Below are 8844 nucleotides of genomic sequence, written 5' to 3' on the forward strand. Positions count from 1 at the left end.
TCCCGGCAGGCGACGAGTGTCCGGCGACGACCTGCCAGAGGCGTGCTGGCGCTTTATCTGTGGCGCCAGCGCAAACATCCGCCGCGCCAGCACACGCCGACCAGCGGCCGAGCGCTCCGCGCTGTCCCGCAAGGCTGTGTTCAGGTGCCAGTACTGCCGGCAACTCGCTGCGACGCTCGCGCCCTCCCTCTCCAGAGTGTTTTTTCTTCTTTTACACACATAACGAGACATACTATTTCGGTACATATCGTTTTATTTGAAATATAGAAACAGGCGGTCTTGGTTGCAGTGTTAAAATTTATTATTATTTCCCGTTGACGTGTTTCAGTTTCATTTAGGCATCTTAGGATTCAAATTTCGTAATGACGTTCATTTAGCAAGACTGTTACCAAGAAAATATAAAAGAACTTACTGATATTTTCAGTGTGAGGACGGGGAGTGAGTCGTGCTTGGGTCGCTCAATTGGTAGAGCATTTGCCCGTGAAAGGCAAAGGTCCCGAGTTCGAGTCTCGGTCCGGCATACAGTTTTAATCTGCCAGGAAGTTTCATATCAGCGCACACTCAGCTGCAGAGTGAAAATCTCATTCTGGAAACATCCCCCATGCTGTGGCTAAGCCATGTCTCCGCAATATCCTTTCTTTTAGGAGTGCTAGTTTTGCAAGGTTCGCAGGAGAGCTTCTGTAAAGTTTGGAAGGTGGGGCACGAGGTACTGACAGAAGTAAAGCTGTGAGGACGGGACGTGAGTCGTGCTTGGGTAGCTCAGTTGGTAGAGCACTTGCCCGCGAAAGGCAAAGGTCCCGAGTTCGAGTCTCGGCCCGGCACACAGTTTTAATCTGCCAGGAGGTTTCTTACTGATATTTTATAAACGGCCTTGCCGCAGTGGATACACCGGTTCCCGTGAGATCACCGAAGTTATGCGCTGTCTGGCGTCGTCGGTACTTGGATGGGTGACCATCCAGGCCGCCATGCGCTGTTGCTATTTTTCGGGGTGCACTCAGCCTCGTGATGCCAAATGAGAAACTACTCGACCGAATAGTAGTGGCTTCAGTCAAGAATACCATCATAACGTTAGGGAGAGCGGTGTGCTGACACCACGCCGCTTCTATCCACATCCTCCACTGAGGATGACACGGCGGTCGGATGGTCCCGATGGGCCACTTGTGGCCTGCAGACGGAGTGAGTGCTTGATATTTTATAGCGATAGATGCATGAGATACCGCGCATAAAATATCCCAGCACAGCCTTGTCGCCAACCAGAGGTTCTAAGCGCTTCAGTCTGGAAACGCGCTTCAGTCTGGAAAATATTTGTAACCTACTTAGCCTCTAAATCCCACACTGGAAATAAGAAGGAAGCGGCAGGTTACCTTATTACTACATGTGACCCAGTCCAAACCGAACAGGATCATGCCTGTAGTAAATCTTTACATCATAAACATGCAGCCGGCCGAAGGGGCCGTGCGGTTCTAGGCGTTACATTCTGGAACCGAACGACCGCTACGGTCGCAGGTTCGAATCCTGCCTCTGGCATGGATGTGTGTGATGTCCTTAGGTTATTTAGGTTTAATTAGTTCCAAGTTCTAGGCGACTGATGACCTTAGAAGTTAAGTCCCATAGTGCTCAGAGCCATTTAAACCATTTGAACTTAAATAAAAATTCCCCAAACCAACGTAAAGTTATAGTGGTGTAAAAGCGCCAGTGGCAGCTATATGTGCGTAATATACACCACCAACAGAGTGTAAAAAGTAAAAATAATGATTTTTACTCCTTATATTTCCCTCCATTGCCAGACTGACTACCGGGTACTTGTGTAGCAACAGACTTCACAAACTTGTATTGTCTTTTGTCTGTTCTCCTTTCGTCCATGTCTAAGTTGCGAGAAAGGTTACACTCTACACCAGTGGTCGCCAAAACAGCGACCCGAATCTCGTATTCGTGCTCTGCATCTACATCGATACTCTGCAAGCCAATGATAGTCATTGCTATCCTGTTCCACTCGCAAACAGAGAGGGGAAATCGACTGTCCATATGCTTCCGTAAGAGCCTTAATTGCTCGTATCTTATCTTCGCAATCCTTAAGCGCAATGTGTGTTGCCGGCAGTAGAATCTTTCGGCAGTCAGCTTCAAATGCCGGATCTCTAGACTTTCTCAATAGCGTTTCTCGAAAAGAACGTCGCCTTCCCTCTAGGGATTTACATATGAGTTCCCAAAGCATCTCCGTAATACTTACGTGTTGTTCAGACGTACCGGTAACAAATGCAGCAGACCTCCTATGAATTGCTTCGATGTCTTCTTTCAATCCGACCTGGTAAGGATCCTCAACACTCGACCAGTACTCCAGAACAGATCGCTCCCATATGCGGTTTCCTTTACAAAAAAATGGTTCAAATGGCTCTAAGCACTTTGGGACTCAACATCTGTGGTCATAAGTCCCCTAGAACTTAGAACTACTTAAGCCTAACTAACCTAAGGACATCACACACATCCATGCCCGAGGCAGGATTCGAACCTGCGACCGCAGCAGTCGCGCGGTTCCTGACTGAGCGCCTAGAACCGCTAGACCACCGCGGCCTGCGTTTCCTTTACAGGCGCACCACTCTTTTCTAAAATTCTCCCAGCAAATCGAAGTCGACCATTCACCTTCACAGGCGAATCCTCACATACTCATTCAATTTCATTTCGGTTTGCATCGTTACTCCCAGATATGTAAACGATTTGACTGTGTCAAGCTGGACACTAGTAATGCTGTATCCGAACGTTACGGATTTGTTTTTTCTACTCATCTGCATTAACTTACATTTTCCCACATTTAGAGCTACACTACTAGCCATTAAAATTGCTACACCACGAAGATGACGTGCTACAGACGCGAAATTTAAGCGACAGGAAGAAGATGCTGGGACATGCACCTGATTAGCTTTTCAGAGCATTCACACAAGGTTGGCGCCGGTGGCGATACCTACAGCGTGCTGACATAAAGGAAGTTTCCAACCGATTTCTCATACACAAACAGCAGTTGACCTGCGTTGCCTGGTGAAACTTTGCTGTGATGTCTCGTATAAGGAGGAGAAATGCGAACCATCATGTTTCCGACTTTGATAAAGGTCGGATTCTAGCCTAGATCCAATGACTCTTAGCAGAATATGGATTCAGTGGGTTCATGTGGGTAATACGGAACGCCCTGCTGGATCCCAACGGCCTCGTATCACTAGCAGTTGAGATGACAGGCATCTTATCCGCTTGGATGTAACGGATCGTGCAGCCATGTCTCGATCCCTGAGTCAACAGATGGGGACGTTTCCAAGACAACAACCACCTGCACGAACAGTTCGACGACGTTTGCAGCAGCACGGGCTATCAGCTCGGAGACCATGGTTGCGGTTACCCTTGACGCTGCATCACAGACAGGAACGCCTGCATTGGTCTACTCAAGGTTGAACCTGGGTGCACGAATGGCAAAACGTCATTTTTTCGGGTGAATCCAGGTTCTGTTTACAGCATGACGACGGTCGCAACCGTGTTTGGCACATTGGAAGCTCGTATTCGTCATCGCCATACTGGCGTGTCACATGGCGTGATGATACGAGGTGCCATCGGTTACACGTCTCGGTCACCTCTTGTTCGCACTGACGGCACTTTGAACAGTGGACCTTACATTTCAGATGTGTTACGACCCGTGCCTCTGCTCTTCATTCGATCCCTGCGAAACCCTACATTTCAGCAGGATAATGCACGACCGCATGTTGCAGGTCCTGTACGGGCCTTTCTGAATACAGAAAATGTTCGACTGCTGCCCTGGCCACCACATTCTCCAGATCTCTTACCAATTGAAAACGTTTGGTCAAGGGTGGCCGAGCAACTGGCTCGTCACAATACGCCAGTCACTACTCGTGTTGAAGCTGTATGGGCAGCTGTACCTGTACACGTCATGCAAGCTCTGTTTGACTCAATGCTCAGGCGTATCAAGGCCGTTATTACTGCCAAAGGTGGTTGTTATGGGTACTGATTTCTCAGGATCTATGCACCCAAATTGCGTGAAAATGTAATCACATGTCAGTTCTAGTATAATATATTTGTCCAATGAATACCCGTTTATCATCTGCATTTCTTCTTGGGGTAGCAATTTTAATGGCCAGTAATGTAGCTGCAAAAATGTACCAACGAACTGTAAAATCGATTAGACGCAAATCGGTGATATATTGCGTCACAAAGATGGCCTAGCAAGCTATAAGCAGGTGGTTATGTTTTGGCTCCTCAGTGTATGTTAAATGTTTTTGTAACGTCAATATAGTCCGATCGTGAAGTATCACCTCGAAACATGTCCCTCAATAAATAATTTTGCTGTAAAAATTTTTTTGAGTGTAGTCGTATCTGAAAACGTTTTCGTAATTTTGATGGAACTGAGTTAAGGGTAGAGCGCAGTGTGCGCGCCGTCTGTGACACAGCAGAGGGGGAGGAGGGAGAGGTTGGGGGGGGGGGGGGTGAGAGTAGAGGTTTGCGGCTGAGACAAAGGCGCAGCCGCCGGCCGCTAAATATAGGGCGGCCTTCCGCCTGGAATTAGAAGGACGGCGCGGCGGGCCGGAAGCGGAGCGGGGCGTCGCGACGCCGGAAGTGCCGGCGTCTCTGCGCCACCCCCTGGTCGCAGGCGGCGCTTTTTCCGTCGCCGCCGCCCTTTAAGCCAGAAGAGACGGGATAAACACGTCCTCGCCGGAATAATGAGCCGTCCGGCCTAGACACGCCTCGTACAGTAGCTAAAGAGGCAGCAGGCGGCTGGCCGTCTGCCGAGGCACACAACAGGCTACGCGCCAACAGATTTCTGCGACGGGCAGAACCGCGGAGCAACTCCGCGGACTTCTTTGACGGATCCGCTCTTCCCGCGCCGACAAGGGACCCCCCTCCAGTGCGACGTCGCAAAAGGCCAGTGATGTTTATGGCTTTAGACGCCCCACAATATTCTGTACCATGCAATACGGATGCCGGTTATCGCTGAAACAACTGGTTTTCGATTATATTTTTGTTTCCAAGTCACTTTAACCTTGGGCTTAAAACCGCTCAAAATAACCGGTTTCCTAAATAAGCGATGTTCCGTTTTTTATTCCTTTTATTTCCGGCAGTAAAAGTAGAAATCGAACGAAGATTATGTAATATTGACTAATTTGGTTTCAACATATGTAGTATTAAACAACATATACGAGGTACGTAGATTAAAACTGAAGAAACTGCAAAAAGGTGGGAATTTAAGGAAACGGGATCTAAACCAGAGGTTGTACAGAGTTTCAGGGAGAGCAGAAGGGAACAACTGACAAGAACGGGGGAAAGATATACAGTAGAAGAAGAATGGGTTGCTTTGAGGGATGAAGTACTGAAGGCAGCAGAGGATAAAGTAGGTGAAAAGACGAGAGCTAGTAGAAATCCTTTGGTAACAGAAGAAATATTGAATTTAACTGATGAAAGCAGAAAATATAAAAACGCAGTATATGAAGCAGGCAAAAAGGAATACCAACGTCTCAAAAATGAGATCGACAGGAAGTGCAAAATGGCTAAGCAGGGATGGCTAGAGGACAAATTTAAGGAAGTAGAGGCTTATCTCACTAGGGGTAAGATAGATACTGCCTACAGGAAAATTAAAGAGACCTTTGGAGAAATGATAACCACTTGTATGAATATCAAGAGCTCGGATGGAAACTCAGTTCTAAGCAAAGAAAGGAAAGCAGAAAGGTCGAAGGAGTATATAGAGGGACTATACAAGAGCGAATTACTTGAGGGCAATGTTATAGAAATGGAAGAGGATGTAGATGAAGATGAAATGGGAGATACGATACTGCGTGAAGAATCTGATAGAGCACTCAAAGACCTAAGTCGAACAAGGCCCCGGGAGTAGACAACAATCCGTTAGAACTACCGACAGCCTTGGGAGGGACAGCCCCGACAAAACGCTACCATCTGGTGAGCAAAACGTATGAGACAGCCGAAATACTCTCCAAGAAGAATATAATAATTCCAATCACAAAGAAAGCAGGCGTTGACAGATGTGAAAATTACCGAACTATCAGTTTAATAAGTCGTTGCTGCAAAATACTAACGCTAAATATTTACAGACGAATGGAAAAACTGTTAGAAGCCGACCTCGGGGAAGATCAGTTTGGATTCCGTAGGAATATTGGAACACGAGAGGCATTACTGAACCTACGGCTTATCTAAGAAGATAGATTAAGGGAAGGCAAACCTACGTTTCTAGCATTTGTAGACTTAGAGAAAACTTTTGACAGTGTTGACTGGAATACTCTCTTTGAAATTCTAAAGGTGGCAGGAGTAAAATACAGGGAGTGAAAGGCTATTTACAAGTTGTACAGAAACCAGATGACATTTATAAGAGTCGAGGGGTGCGAAAGGGAAGCAGTGGTTGGGAAGGGAGTGAGACAGGGTTGTAGCCTCTCCCCGATGCTATTCAATCTGTATATTGAGCAAGCAGTAAAGGAAACAAAAGAAAAGTTCGGAGTAGGTATTAAAATCCAGGGAGAAGAAATAAAAACTTTGAGGTTCGCCGATGACATTGTAATTCTGTCAGAGACAGCAAAGGACTTGAAAGAGCAGTTGAACGGAATGGATAGTGTCTTGAAAGGAGGATATAAGATGAACATCAACAAAAGCAAAACGAGGATAATGGAATGTGGTCGAATAAAGTCGGGTGATGCTGAGGGAATTAGATTAGGAAATGAGACACTTAAAGTAGTAAAGGAGTTTTGCTATTTGGGGAGCAAAATAACTGATGATGGTCGAAGTAGAGAGGATATAAAATGTAGACTGGCAATGGCAAGGAAAGCGTTTCTGAAGAAGAGAAATTTGTTAACATCTAGTATAGATTTAAGTGTCAGGAAGTCTTTTCTGAAAGTATTTGTATGGAGTGTAGCATTGTATGGAAATGAAACATGGACGATAAATAGTTTGGACAATAAGAGAATAGAAGCTTTTGAAATGTGGTGCTACAGAAGAATGCTGAAGATTAGGTGGGTAGATCAAATAACTAATGAGGAGGTATTGAATAGAACTGGGGAGAAGAGGACGTTGTGGCACGACTAGAAGAAGGGATCGGTTGGTAGGACATGTTCTGAAACAGTGAAGGATCACCATTTTAGTATTGGAGGGCAAGGTGGAAGGTAAAAATCGTAGAGGGAGCCAAGAGATGACTACACTAAGCAGATTCAAAAGGATGCAGGCTGCAGTACGTACTGGAAGATGCAGAAGCTTCCACAGGATAGAGTAGCATGGAGAGCTGCATCAAACCAGTCTCAGGACTGAAAACCACAACAACAATCTCACAATGGATCCCCTCCGGTGCGACGTCGCGAAAGGCCATGTATGTTTATGGCTTTAGACGCCCCACAATATTGTCTACCATGAAATAGGTGTGGTATCGATAGCTACGATGCCACGTCGTAGGTGCAAGTTCGTAGGTTGGCACTACGACACCGGCACCGATGACAGCGCCCTCAAGCTGGCGCTGCGCAGCTATACGAGCGCTACTCCAGATTCAGCCCATTTTGTTGCAGAGCAGACGACCAAGCAACACTGTTTCTGTTTCATAGTGGGCGAGCCACTACTTGTAACTTGATTTACAGCTTCGCACCTACATGCTCATGTCAGCCAAAGTTAAGTACATAGTAAAACCAATTTTAATTGCAGTACCAAGTGTTCTACCTCACCTGCTCCTCCTAGCTTCCTACATTCGGCCCACACTTCAGTTTACAAGAGCAGATCCTCGCGCCTCCTATCCACGAGGGATACGAAAATACCGGTTATCGCTGAAACATAGGGTTTTCGATTACATCGTTTTTCCAAGTTACGTTAACCTGAGTGTTAAAACCGCTCAAAAACCGGTTTCCGAATCAAGCGATATTTTATTTCTTATTCCTGTTATTTCCGGCAGTAAAAGTAGAAATCAAACAAAGATTATGAAATATTGACGCCTTCGGTTTCAACATATATAAAATCAAAGTATTAAATTAAACAGGCAAATACACTGAAGCGCCAAAGAAACTGTTACAGGCATATATACTCAAATACAGATACATGTAAACAGGAAAAATACGGCGTTGCGATCGGCAACGCCTGTGTAAGACAAGCGTCCGGTGCCGTTGTGAGTTTGAGCGTGGCGTTATAGTCGGCGCACAAACGATAAGATACAGCAACCCCGAGGTAACGATGAAGTGGAGACTTTCCCGTACGACCATTTCACAAGTGTACCGTGAATATCAGGAACCCTGTAAAACTGCAAATCTACGACGTCGGTGCTGCCGGAAAAAGATTCTGCAAGAACGGGACCAACGACGGCTGAAGAGAATCGTCCGACGTGACAGAAGTGCAACCCTTCCGCAAATTGCTGCAAATTTCACTGCTAGGCCACCAACATGTGTCAGCGTGCGAACCATTCAACGAAACATCATCGAAACGGGCTTTCGGAGCCCAGCGCCCACTCGTGTACCCTTGATGACAGCACGACAGTGGTCTGTTGATGACTGGAGACATATTGCCTGTTCGGAAAGTCTCGTTTCAGATTGTATCGAGCGGATGGACGTGTACGGCTATGGAGAGAACCTAATGAATCCGTGGACCCTGCATGTCAGCAGGGGACTGTTCAAGCCGGTGGAGGCTCTGTAATGGTGTGGGGTGTGTGCAGTTGGAGTGGTATGGCACCCCTGATACGTCTAGGTACGACTCTGTCAGGTGAGACGTACGTAACCATCCTGTGTGATCGCCTCCATCCATTCACGTCCATTGTACATTCCGACGGACTTGATCAGTTCCAGCAAGACAATGCGACACCCTACACGTTCAGAACTGCTACAG

General features: G+C 46.6%; 1 non-coding gene across 1 annotated transcript; it reads left to right on the forward strand.

The window, feature by feature from the left end:
* The first annotated feature begins 747 nt into the window (after positions 1–747).
* Trnas-cga (transfer RNA serine (anticodon CGA)) lies at positions 748–822 on the forward strand. Its single transcript has one exon. It is a non-coding gene; the product is annotated as a tRNA-Ser (tRNA).
* Positions 823–8844: the final 8022 nt, after the last annotated feature.

The sequence above is a fragment of the Schistocerca gregaria genome, chromosome 9 (genome assembly GCF_023897955.1).
Source record: "Schistocerca gregaria isolate iqSchGreg1 chromosome 9, iqSchGreg1.2, whole genome shotgun sequence".
NCBI lineage: Eukaryota > Metazoa > Arthropoda > Insecta > Orthoptera > Acrididae > Schistocerca > Schistocerca gregaria.